This window comes from Spermophilus citellus (genome assembly GCF_964194105.1).
Source record: "Spermophilus citellus genome assembly, chromosome: 15".
In the NCBI taxonomy this organism is placed as follows: domain Eukaryota; kingdom Metazoa; phylum Chordata; class Mammalia; order Rodentia; family Sciuridae; genus Spermophilus; species Spermophilus citellus.
The window spans coordinates 843,435-855,547 of record NC_138195.1 but is presented as its reverse complement, the minus strand read 5'-3'; the positions used below and the strand labels follow the sequence as shown (position 1 = coordinate 855,547).

At 43.6% G+C, this 12,113-nt stretch overlaps 1 pseudogene across 1 annotated transcript; it reads right to left on the bottom strand.

Moving 5' to 3' along the window:
- Positions 1 to 262: 262 nt before the first annotated feature.
- Positions 263 to 10,144, bottom strand: LOC308634058 (vitrin-like; annotated as a pseudogene). Its single transcript has 4 exons — positions 10,027 to 10,144; positions 6,410 to 6,640; positions 2,990 to 3,491; positions 263 to 441 (listed from the first exon to the last, which is right to left on the bottom strand). The product of its transcript is annotated as a vitrin-like (transcript).
- Positions 10,145 to 12,113: the final 1,969 nt, after the last annotated feature.

Here is a 12,113-nt window from a genome sequence, read left to right as displayed (position 1 = left end):
ATTTTGAAAACAACTGTCAAAATGTAAATCCTCAGCACCCTAAAAATGACTTATCATTTTGATTCAATCTATAAGTTGATGATCATATTTCCAGTGCCAAATTTTGACATATGAGAACTGCAATAGCAAAGAATAGAAATGCATCTTGTTTGCCCAAGCCCTCCCCAAGACTCGCCCACCCTGTGGGTTCCCCAGAAAGCACAGGGATGGTCCAAAGAGCCAGTCAGTAAGGCAGCATTTGCTATGCTTTGCTGCTCTGAATTCAGTTCCGCTGCTTTGCATTGAACTCTGTACAAATGTTCTGGATGATCCTGGGGTTGGATTTGTACAGGTTGTCAAACTCATCCACAAAGAAGGAGTGGTCACTGGCAGGGTGAGTGGCAATGACCTCCAGCTCGTCCTGTGCAGTCCATGCAACCCCTATTGCACAGGTGATCACTCCTATGGGGACAAAGATCAGATGAAACAAATGCCCCTAAGAAAAAGTATTGTTGATGAATCTTTGCCTTTTTGCTGCCCTGTCAGCACAACCCAATCCCAAATCAGAAATATGTCAAGCAAAAGAAAAAAACTCCCATGGAACTCTAGGTTCTAGAATTAAGACCAAGTATGGCCATTCATTATCCATTCATTCAAGAAATACTTTTGAGCATCCACTTCAGAGAGGAGGTAACAATCTTTAGTGGGGAAAATGGAGAGACTGCCTGCTGTGATAGTTCTTGATTTGGTTGGGGGCAGTTGGATATCAGGTACTTGACCTTACTCTAGAAATTCCTATTCCTATACCACCTTCAGGTTAACCAGGGTGGATGCAAAGATGGCCAGGAAACAGAGGGCAGAACCTGAGGTGGTCTTCCTGCCCAGGCACCTGCCCTACAGCCCCCTTTCTGCCAGTGGCTCATCTCATCTTCTAGGTGTACAGTCCTGCTTATTAGGAGCTATCAATGCTTCACATAGCTCTGGTCTAATATGCTTTCAGTTATCCATCATGCTGCATATGAGCTGCCAGTCCCTTTTCTCACCTCTCCAGCTTCTTTTCTCTGAATATTGCCTCAATTAGGGGAAGTTAGCCTTGGGTTTTAAAATGCTGGTCAAGTGGCCATGGGAACTGAGCTTAGACTGAGCAAGCCCATGTTTCTGCTCAAAGAAAGAAAGAAAGAATATCCCCCGATAAAGACTAGAGAACAGTATGCAACGTTTCAGATCCTTGATACCACCCTTGCACAGAACCTTCTACTGTCAATTCTGACAGATGGTTGTTAACTCTGGACTTGGATTATCCTAGGAACACAATGCTCATTGCATTTTTAGATGAATCACAGTGTTTGGCTGAGCAGGAACCCGCCTCCATGTAATTTGTATCTATTGGTCCCAGTTCTTTAAAGCTTCTCAGAATACGATCCCCTGAGAGCTCCCATTTCCAACAGTCTTCTCATTCCCTCACTTCCTGGGTGAGGCCCAAAGAAGGTTCCTAGAGAAATAAGTGAGGGTGGGACTGAACGTGAGCTTGGACAGATGTGCTAGAAAAAGCCGTGGGCTGATGAGCCAAGAGCTGGCCCATGTGCCACTCACTCTGGGATTTGGAGCGGGTAGCTTATGGCCCTTGAACCAACTCTGCTGATGTGAGACCAAGGGAATTTGTGACAACTGGCACAAAGAACATCACCATCTCACCATTGTTAAGGTGCCCCACAGACTCTGCAAAAGGCAAGTCCCTGAGAAGACTTTGCCTGAATGCATTGTCTAGATACTTTGGTTTCTGGAAGTCAGCACCACCCGTTCATTAAGAATTGTCTTAGGAAGGATTTAAAGCAGCTCTCAAGAATACAAAAAAATCCTGAAAAAATAACCCATATTAAAAGTATGCACAGAAAAGGGAAAAATAATTGACCACTGCATTGTGTGAGTTTTGTATCCTAGCACTTAGAGGTCTCCAGTTCCACTGACTACTTTATTCAGTTTTATCATTGTTATTGTTACTATTTTTCTTTTTTTTAGTTGTAGATGGCTACAATACCTTTTATTTATTTATTTCTAGGTGGAGCTAAGGATCAAACCCAATGCCTCATACTTGTTAGGCAAGCGCTCTACCACTGAGTTACAACCCCAGCCCATTTAATATTACTATTATTATTATCATTTTGGGTTTCTTCAGGCTATTATATTTTCATGCTATTTTATGGCACTTTTGAGAATATATATATATTTTTCTCAAATATATATATATACACATATATATATATATATATATACATATATATTAATTAATTCATGAATGTGATTTATTTTCTAAACACTTAAGTACTTTGTTCATTTTTTGTGTTCTTTTAAATAATTATTTCTTAATTTTAGGTGGACACAATATCTTTATTTAATTTTTTGTATGTAGTGCTGAGGATCGAACCCAGTGCCCTATGCGAGCACACTATCACTTGAGCTACATCCTCAGCCCTCATTTTTTTTGTGTGTTTTTGAGCCTTCTCTCGACAACTTAGAAATTTTTATGTGGAAATATCACTTTTAAATATTCTGAATCAAAATTTCTTAGGGTTTTCCCCCCAAACCCTCAATATCTAATTTACAAACATAGTACGACTTCCTTAAAGAACATTATTAGTCTTTAAAAGGTATTAAGGACAAATTGGTGTCTTCAACACAGCTAGGGATTTGTTTTTCTTTCATAGAAAGTGAAAAATGGAATTCCCTTTTAGTGTCTCAAGCCCTGGTGGGAAAAGCCTCAGGATGTAGGAGGTCAAGGAAAGGCTCCCTGTTTTCAAAGACACCGGGGGAGTCTCTGGCTGCCCTTCATCCTTCTCTCTTTGCTACTCAGACACCTGCAATATTTGCTCCTCTAATGGCTTTGAACATTTTTGAGAGTCACAGACAAAACCAACGCACAGAAAAGCAGAGCCTTCCTTGCCCTCCAAGGACAGCCTCTCCCTGCCCTAGAGAGGAGCCTCAGCAGCTGGCTGAGCCAGATTCCCCCTACCTTTCTGATGGGCGGCCATGGCTGGTATCCACACGTCATCATAGGACCTGCCTTCGGTGATGAGGATCATCAGCTTCCTCTTGTTGGGCTTGGACTTCTTGAAGAGCTTCTCCAGGGCAGAGTGGATGGAGGCGCCAGTGCTGGTGCCACCACTCCAGTACCCCACCCTCTTGATGGCATTGAGGATGTCAGGCTTGGTGCTGTACTTGTCAAACCCAAACTCCAGCTGCTGCTCGTAGGGTACTGCACGGCCTGATACGTGTGTCTGAGTCTGAAATCTCAAACTCCTTGCTGATGTTGGCCACAAACTGCAGGACTGTGCGGAAGTTGCCTGTCCCCACACTGCTGGAGCCGTCAATGACAAAGCCAATGTCGGCTGAGTTTAAGCAGGTCTTGCTGCAGGCCAGGCGGTCGGTGTCACAGACCCGCTTCACCAGGGGCTGCATGGTCTTGGAGAAGCCCAACCAACTCTGCACGTTGAACCATTGGTTCTGCACACAGCCTGGAGGACAGAGGGGAGGGACACTCACCAGGTCAGCAGTCAAGTCCCCCAACCTGGCACCCTTACCTTGGGCCTCCAGGTGGGTGAAGAAGCAAACAGACTCCTGTTTACTGTGCTGGTCCTTGTTGATGGCTCTTTCCCTTTCTGTTCCCCTATGTAGGCACTTGCTGAGACAAAGACCTCTCCAGTAATCTCTGAAATCACTCCTGTCTCCACAGATAACAATGCCTCAGTGGGAAGCCCTTGTGCTAGGCAAACTCACAGGGAGATGTAAGTCACTGATTTCTGCTTCAGATTTATGCCTCTTCAGCTCAATTCATTTGTACTGGCATTGGTGGGCACCAATGCATGAGAAAATTAAAGAAAGCTTTTGTTATCCTGGGGAAAACAGAGCACCCCTAAGAAGTGACTGAGGAATGTTTCCAGAGCAGGCTGCACCCACTGGGAAGGGGCCCCAAAGTTGCTGAGTAGTCACATGGGTCAGGGTCGTACTAGGTGCTCTTGGAGAGATTCTCTCATTCAATCCTCACCTCACCCTACAAGGGGAACAATGACCCCCCCATTGTTAGAGAACAAACTGAGGGCCAATGACCCCCCCATTGTTAGAGAACAAACTGAGGGCCACTACAAGGGGACATGCCTGAATTCCCCAAACTAGATTGCCTAGCTGTCTGCCTTCAAAACCAAGCTTTGCCTTCCAGACAACCTTGCCAATAGGCAAACAAATATTTATTTACTTGTGCCTAAGCTTGTTCCAGAAAAAATTCAAGTCAGCTACAAATAAACATTGAGCAAACTTGCTGGTGTGTTCCTGGAAGTGACAGGGCTAGTGTTCCTTCTTCCTGTCCCTTCCTTTATGGGTCACAGAGCATGTCTGACCTCATGACTATGGATGAATCTGTATAATTAAAAAATTATTTTGAAACTAGTAATGGCTTAAACATTCCAGGAAAAATACATGTTTTCTTTGATTTGTGAAAACCTAAAGCAGGTTACAAAACTTTCTATGGACGAGGCGGCACAAGAGGTTGAGTGCTGGTAGGAAGCTGATCTTCTGGATGGAGAGGCAGTATCCCTATCGGACAGCCTGTGTGAGATTCCAGCAGCAGAGAGTGGTGGTGCTAGCCAGGGACAGGTGGCCATTGGCCTGAGCACAGGGCCTGTGTGGTGACACAGCAGCAGGGCCAGAAGCAGGGTTGGGACCATGCTTTAGAAGGCCTCAAGAACAAAGAGAAACAGTGAAGGGTTTGGAGCAAGAGCCCCAAAGTTGGAAGAACTCTTTACAAGCATGAGTTGGGCTTCACTGTTAAATCTCTACACAGGAGACCCAGGAGAAAGGCAGGTAAGATGTTAAATACTGGCTTGAAGTGGGGAGATGTCACTGGGCAAGAGAAAGAACAGAGAGAAAAGGGATGCAGTTTGGGAGCTGATGAGGAATTCTGGGATGGTTGGGGCTGTTCATGCAGAGTCCCGAGAAGGAGACAGTTTGGGTGGGAAAGATGATGATGAACTTGGCTTGCTGCATGTAGGACTTCAGGTTCTGACAGGGCTTCCAAGAAGGGAAAGGTCACCAGGTGTGATGGCACATGCCTACAATCACAATGACTTTGGAGTCTGAGGCAGGGGCAACAGCAAGAGACTGTCTAAAAATAAAAAGGGCTGGGATGTAGCTCAGTGGTAGAGCACCCTAGGGCTCAATCCATAGTATGGAGGTGCTGGGAGAGAGTCTTTCATCTGGACAGAGAAGACTGTACAGCTCAAGAGGTGAGGACTGAAGCTGTGGCCCTGGGGAGACTGGAGGAGGAGAAGATTGTGAGGGAAGATGGATGAACAGGATCTAAGTCCTGAAAAGGTCCATGTTCAGGGTACATAATGGAAGAAAAGAAAAGAGCAAGTGAAATAACAGCTGCACAGGGCCAGGAAACCAATGAAGAGGATTTCATGGAGCAAGAAGAAGTCAGCAGCCCGCTATGCTGCAGGAGGTCCGGCCTTATTAGCTCCAAAAACATATAATAATAAAGTTGGAGGAGCATCACAGACAAGATTTTGCCAGGTGTGATGGCACAGGCCTGAGATTTCAGCAACTCAGGAGACAGAGGCAGGGATCCCAAGTTCAAGGCCAGCTTCTGCAACTTAGCAAGATTCTGTCTCAAATATAAATAAATAAATAAATAAATAGACTTGAGGATGTAGCTCACTGGTAGAGCACCCCTAGAATCAAACCCCAGTATGAAAAAAAAAAATAAAAAATAAAAAATAAAAGACAAGCTGTCCCAGCTTGCTGGCTCTGTTCCTCCCTCCCTCCATCCTTTCTTCTCTCCTTCTGTCCTTCAGTTGAAGCTTTGCCTTTGAAGGAAGGTTTACGTGGACAGCCACTGGAAAACACCAAAGGTGGTTTAGTAGACTGGAACAGGAGGCCAACTATCCCATCTGTCCTGCCTCACGTCCAGCCAGACATCTCAATAGAACCCAGAAGTAGCATTGGAAACATGACCTGCCTGAAATGCCGCAACACCTCCCTTCTCTTGTTTATCAGATTGATTAATTTTAGCATGTTTGTGTGAAAGTGCATGTGTGTGTGTGTGTGTGTGTGTGTGTACATACATGTGCATGCTCATGTGTTTATATGAAGCCTTCCTGGACTGCCTGGTCGAGGTCCCTGATGCTGTGGGAGGAGCAAGGAAGAGCCTCCACATGAGACCTTTGGAACACTGCTCCTGTCTTCTGTTCCCAAGCTGCTGGCCTTGGGTGGGTGAGACTTTTCTTTGAGAGAGTAATTTTAGGTTCCTTCATTGGAGACACCACTACCTAGATGTGAGATTCATACACTTTTGAAAGCCCAAGAAAACAATCTTCCTGGAATTTCAGCTTTTCAGAGTACAGGGGAGCTTGACTGTGGGTGCGTCTCTGGCAATTACAAACCTTGTTGGCAAAGTTAGGCTCCATCACGTACTGCTTCTCATTTTCTGTAGCAGCTTCTACAGTGATGAAGAAAATGTTGATTCCTGATTCTCTTGCAAGCCTTGAAGCCTCCTCCACTTTGTCTGTGGGCCAACCATCCACCATCACTACGGCCACATTGGGAGCACCACCTCTGTTTCCATTGGCTTTGGAAAAGAAGGTCTTGTTCACAAAGGAGATGGCCCAGCCTAGAAGAAAAAGACTCATGCTTGAAGGGATTATGCCAGTGGTAAATTCAGAAATAGATCACAGCAGCACAAAAAGGTCCAGAAAAACACATGCATTCCCTCCCAGTTTGACTGTTCTATTTTTTGAACCACTTTAGTTTTAGGTGTACAATTCAGCGGCATTTGTGAGTGTACAGTTTAGTGGCACTGGGGCAAATTCACAATGCAGCTGTCACATCACTCCCTTAGTTTCATTTTAAGCCTTTAATTTCTAATTGCCTTGAAAAAAGTTATAGGGACCAGCAAGTAGCAGGGAAAGACTTTCATAGAAATAAAGGGACTCTTATTTGCTTGGGTACCAGACTCACTCTAAGTCTCTAAGCTGCCTCACGTTGTGTCCTAGAGCACAGGATGAGGGGAGTTGAACTGGAGTGACAGTAGCCTTCTCTGGGCTTCCTAAATCCTGGGAGCTGCTGGGCCTGCAGGGCTGTATTCTGTGGTCAGTGGTCGTTCCGCCAGTTCCAAGCCAGGGGCCCAAGTTTGGCTGTCCAGGGAAGAGCTATACCAGGAACTGAGAGACTGTGTTCTAGCCCTGTCTGTGCCAACCACTGGCTGTGTGGCCCTGGGTGGTCCCTAATGGTCTCTGGGTCTAGACTTCCAGGCCAATGATCCGCTTCAGTTGAGTGCAACAATCATGAGGCTTTGTGAAACCTTGAGATGCCTTTCTCCCATGTGCAGGGTCTCAGGACATTTTCAGAGTCAACTAGATGACAAAGTATCCTACTTTTCCAGCAATTTCCCAGTCTCAGTGCTAAAAGCCCAAGTTCCCCTGGGCAAATTGGGATGACAAGGCTCCCTTGCTGGGTTGTGTGGAACCAGTGTGTGTGTGTATGTGTGTGTGAGAGAGATGTGTATGTATACCCATGCATCCTCTGAAATTATACACAGGATCTTGTGTATGAGTACTATCTGGGTAGCAAGGCCATACATATTCTTTTTGGAGATTCTCAAATGAGTCCCTAATAACAGCTAACAACCACCTTCTTTAAGTAAATATTATTACACTCAATGCTTCTCTGGTTTGGGCAGTATAATATTACCTGTCAAATGAAAGTATCAAATGGTCACATCTAAAGTCCTGGAGAAGTGTCTTAGTGAACCCTGTGAACTGTCTGCACTGAACCTGGTTGCTAAGGGAAAACACTGGCTGCTGAAAACTGCTTCCATGGCCAAGGGATAATTTTCATCAAGTCCCAAAGCTTCCAGTAGTCCTTTCTGGCTCAATATTAGGCACCATAAGGGAGCCAAAAGATCACTTTGACCCCACCTAATCTTGAGTCTAGTTGAGCCCACAGTGAACCAGTGCTTGATGCACATTCCACCTACATTGCAGTGGATTTTTATTGTTGTTGTTGATTCTTTCCTTCCTTCCTTCCTTCCTTCCTTCCTTCCTTCCTTCCTTCCTTCCTTCCTTTCCTCCTCCTCCTCCTCTTCTTCTTCTTCTGGTACTAGGGATTGAACTCAGGGGCACTTAACCAATGAGTCATATCGTGAGCCATTTTTTAAAAAAATATTTTATTTAGAGACAGGTTCTCACTGAATTGCTTAGGGCTTTGCTAAATTGCTGAGGCTGGCTTTGAACTTGCAATCCTCCTGCCTCAGCCTCCAGAGATGATGGATTACATGCATACACCACTGTGCGGGGCTTGTAGTGGGTCTTCAAACCAGATGCTGGATGTCTGAAAACTACAATGTCCATACCCTCTTGCATCTAGATTTTCAGCTTTCTTTTACTTTCACAAATTGATGTATTTACATGAGATTTAGAAGATGACAGCAGGCAGGGGCTGTACTTTTCTTTCAGCAGTTTATGCTGATGAGAATCTGTAGAGTATTTGACTTCTCTTGGAGCACCATTGACAGACATGTTTGTGTTGGTTGCTAGCTTTGATGGTGTTAGGAGAGAGGGTGCAGAATAGCCCTTTTGTGGGTAAGAATGGGTCAGGGAGGACTTGGTTCTGGAGTGGCAGCTGTAGAAGCAGCCTCCTAATTGTAGGCTTCCTGCTGAAGCAGGTTCCTGAATTGGTTATGATGGCAGAATTCAGAAAGTTGTTTCTAGATCTTGGAAGAGGTAGCAGCTCCTTTGGAAGCCCCATTTCCAAAAGAAGATCCCAAATTCTGATTCTTCAGTCCTTTCTATAATTCTCATAATGTTTAATGCTCTGAAATAAATCACTTTATACCTGAACCAGCTGGTTGGATTCTGTCCTCTGAACCCAAACCCTGAACCAGAGACAGAATTCAAACCTGTGCTACACTGAAAAAGTTATACTGATTAGGTTGAAACACCTTTCTGATCTCCGCAGGGAAGTTAGTTGTCTTCTGAAGTTTTTCTCCAGTAAAATTTTGCTCATGGAAGGATTAAGTGGAGAACAAGTCAGAAATCAACTTTATCATGTTTGTAATGAACATGCTTTGGAATTTGGGGCATGGAGAACAGCAGCTTGGTCAGTGTTTATTTAACATTGTTCAAAAGTGACAGGCTCTGCATTTACTTGATTCTTATGTTTGATGGCTACAAAATGTTCTCTCAGGGTTGGGGGAAGAAAATAATTAATCAGATTTATTGTAACTCCCTCAAGGATAAGGTAGTTCTACACCCTGCACGTAGATTCTCCATGCCAAGCAAATGTGGCCCACATCTCCAGTCCTTTGGATTTTGATGGTATGAACAGGTTCCCTGAGAAGCATATAATCATCCCCCCTTTTGTCCCCCAAAATCAGGCTAACATGTATACATTAATTACACATTGGCATGGGTTCTTTGACAGTCTGAGCACGGTTAGTGTGAAAATGTGAAACTGTTGTTTCCTAATGCCCTGTCACCTCTGGGTGAAATGATAAAATGGAGTTTCTGAACCTGCTCCAGTGAGGATTACATCTTGAACTTCTGTTTCCCCCTCCAAAGGCTCAAACATCACAAAAGATTCATCTTGAAATAGAGGACAAGACTCTGTTTGCAAAGTCGTTGCTGCAACAGTAGCTGATTGGAACAAAACTCCCAAGGAGCACTGAACTGCTTTCTGATGGAATTGGTGGTGGGATTTAATGTTCAATCTTGGCAACTTGGAGTCCAACCAGGAAATAGTCACAACAGCAGTCCTGCTTGTCCTGAAGAATGTTGGCATCCCGAGGAACCAAGCAAGCTGGAACTAGATGACACACATGTTTTGACAATTCTTGCCACATGAACTCATTATAATACTTTAGAAAAGACACAGATGTTACATGAGTCATTTCTTGATGAATTCTTTTTTTTACTCCTTTAATATAGAATGTTAGAAGACAACCACATAGAAAGAGAACCATGGCAACAAGATAGAATTATCTGAAGTGGGGTCACATACCTACATTAGAAAGCCCTCCTCTCTGGGTAATTTTCTCAATAGCTGTCTTCAGGTCTCAAGAATTCATGTGAGTTTTGAGGTTAAACTGTTTAGCAGGGTTGTCATTGAAGAAGTAGAACAAAAAAAATTAGCTCAAAAGTTATTAAAGAAAGGTAAAAAAGAAAGGTAAAAATAATACTTAATTCTTTTATATACAAAGAGAAGCTGCTTCAAAGCCTTAAACTGTGGTTCATAAAATGTTCCACTGTGGGCAGAGTGATGGGAAGACAGAGACTGGGATCCTTCACAGGGCATGGAGAGAGGTTATTTCAGAACTGTGACCCACTGTATGGGTGTGCAATCCATGTAGTCAGATGGGGGTTGGTTTACTGCTTTGCTACCACCATTTGGGATTCTTAACAATTTTTGAAAGAGGACCTGCATATTATGAGGCTATTTTGGGCTATAGGTTACTAAGTCCTCAAGTGTGGGCATGGAGACCTTTTTTTTTAATTTGATATTACTGGGGATTGAACTCAGGGCCTCCTGCATGCTAGGCAAGAGTTTTACCACTGAGCTACACTCTCAACCCGGGAGGAGACTTTCAAAGCATCTTTTCCAAGATCCCCAGAAGTAGATCAATGAGAAGTTGCTTTGGGCAGCAAAGGTGCCTGACAGTAGATCCCTACTGAGTTCTTGGGGATAGACAATGCAGTCACCAGGGAACCAGTCACCAGGATCTAAGAGACAGGAGACATTCTCTGCTTCTTTTCCCACCCTTCCTTCTTCCCTCTTTTCTAATCTTCTTAGGTATCTCAAGGTGATCTGAGTTATTTCCATAAGCTGTGCTAATCAAAATGGCAGGTGATGTAAAGCTGGGGTGGGGATATAGAAAGCCACTTTCAGGGAAGACAGGAAATTTAAAATAAGTTCAACCAAGGTAAGGCCTTGGGGCAACTCCCCACCAGATGAAAACTAAGTCCCATGGTGAGGATTAAATGAAAACAAGTAAAAACAGCAAAGCAATCAGGAAATGGGGAATTTTGGACCTCTTAGCTGAGTATCAAGTGTCCTTATCTGAGGAGGTAGTCACACACTTACACTCTTACAAAGCAATCCAATGATGGATGGAGGCTCAAACCTTTCTTTTTTTAATATTTATGTTTTAGTTGTAGTTGGACACAATACCTTTATTCTACTTAATTATTTTTATGTGGTGCTGAGGATCGAACCCAAGGTCTTGCACATGCTAGGCAAACGCTCTACGGCTGAGCCACAACCCCAGTCCTCAAACAATTTCTTTATAGTAACAAAACCCAGACTCATGTACTCCCATTGTTTGGCTTCATATTTTGGCTTTCAAAGCCTCCATGATTTGGTTCTAACTTATGGTGATACTCCTCTCTCTTTTTCTCTCTCTCCCCTATTCTTCTTCTTTTTTTAGTTTTTTTTTATTGGTTGTTCACAACATTACAAAGCTCTTGACATATCATATTTCATACATTAGATTGAAGTGGGTTATGAACCCCCAATTTTACCCCAAATGCAGATTGAAGAATCTATTCTAGTCAAAATGCCAAAATGAACTGCTCACTCTTTCCTGTATTCTATACCATCTTGTTACTTTGTTTTTGTTTTGTTTCGTGGTACTGGGGATGGCATCCATGGGCGCTTTTTGCCACTGAGGCTGGCTTTGAACTTGCTATCCTCCTGCTTCAGCCTTCTGAGTGGCTGAGATTACAGGCATGCATCATTACACCCAGCAAGTCTTGTTATTCCTTGTGGTCATGTTTTTCAGCCACCACAAGCACTGGCTTGTAGGGGACAGTGACATGTTACCTAAAAGAAACACAGGGATCTGTTCCTGTGTACCTCTGGTCATAGTAGTATCATCAACAGATCAACACATTACCTATTTTACATGTGTTTGTCTTTGAAGATACTGAAAGTTAATATTTCTTAAAAAATAATATCTATTTTTTTTAATAATACAACATTAGGTGAGAAGGGTTTAATACTTTTCTTGACCTTGGATAATGTGTAAATGTCTTTGGCTTTCAGTCTCATAACAATGCTGTCCATTAGGCTTTGTTTGGTGATTTGCTTTT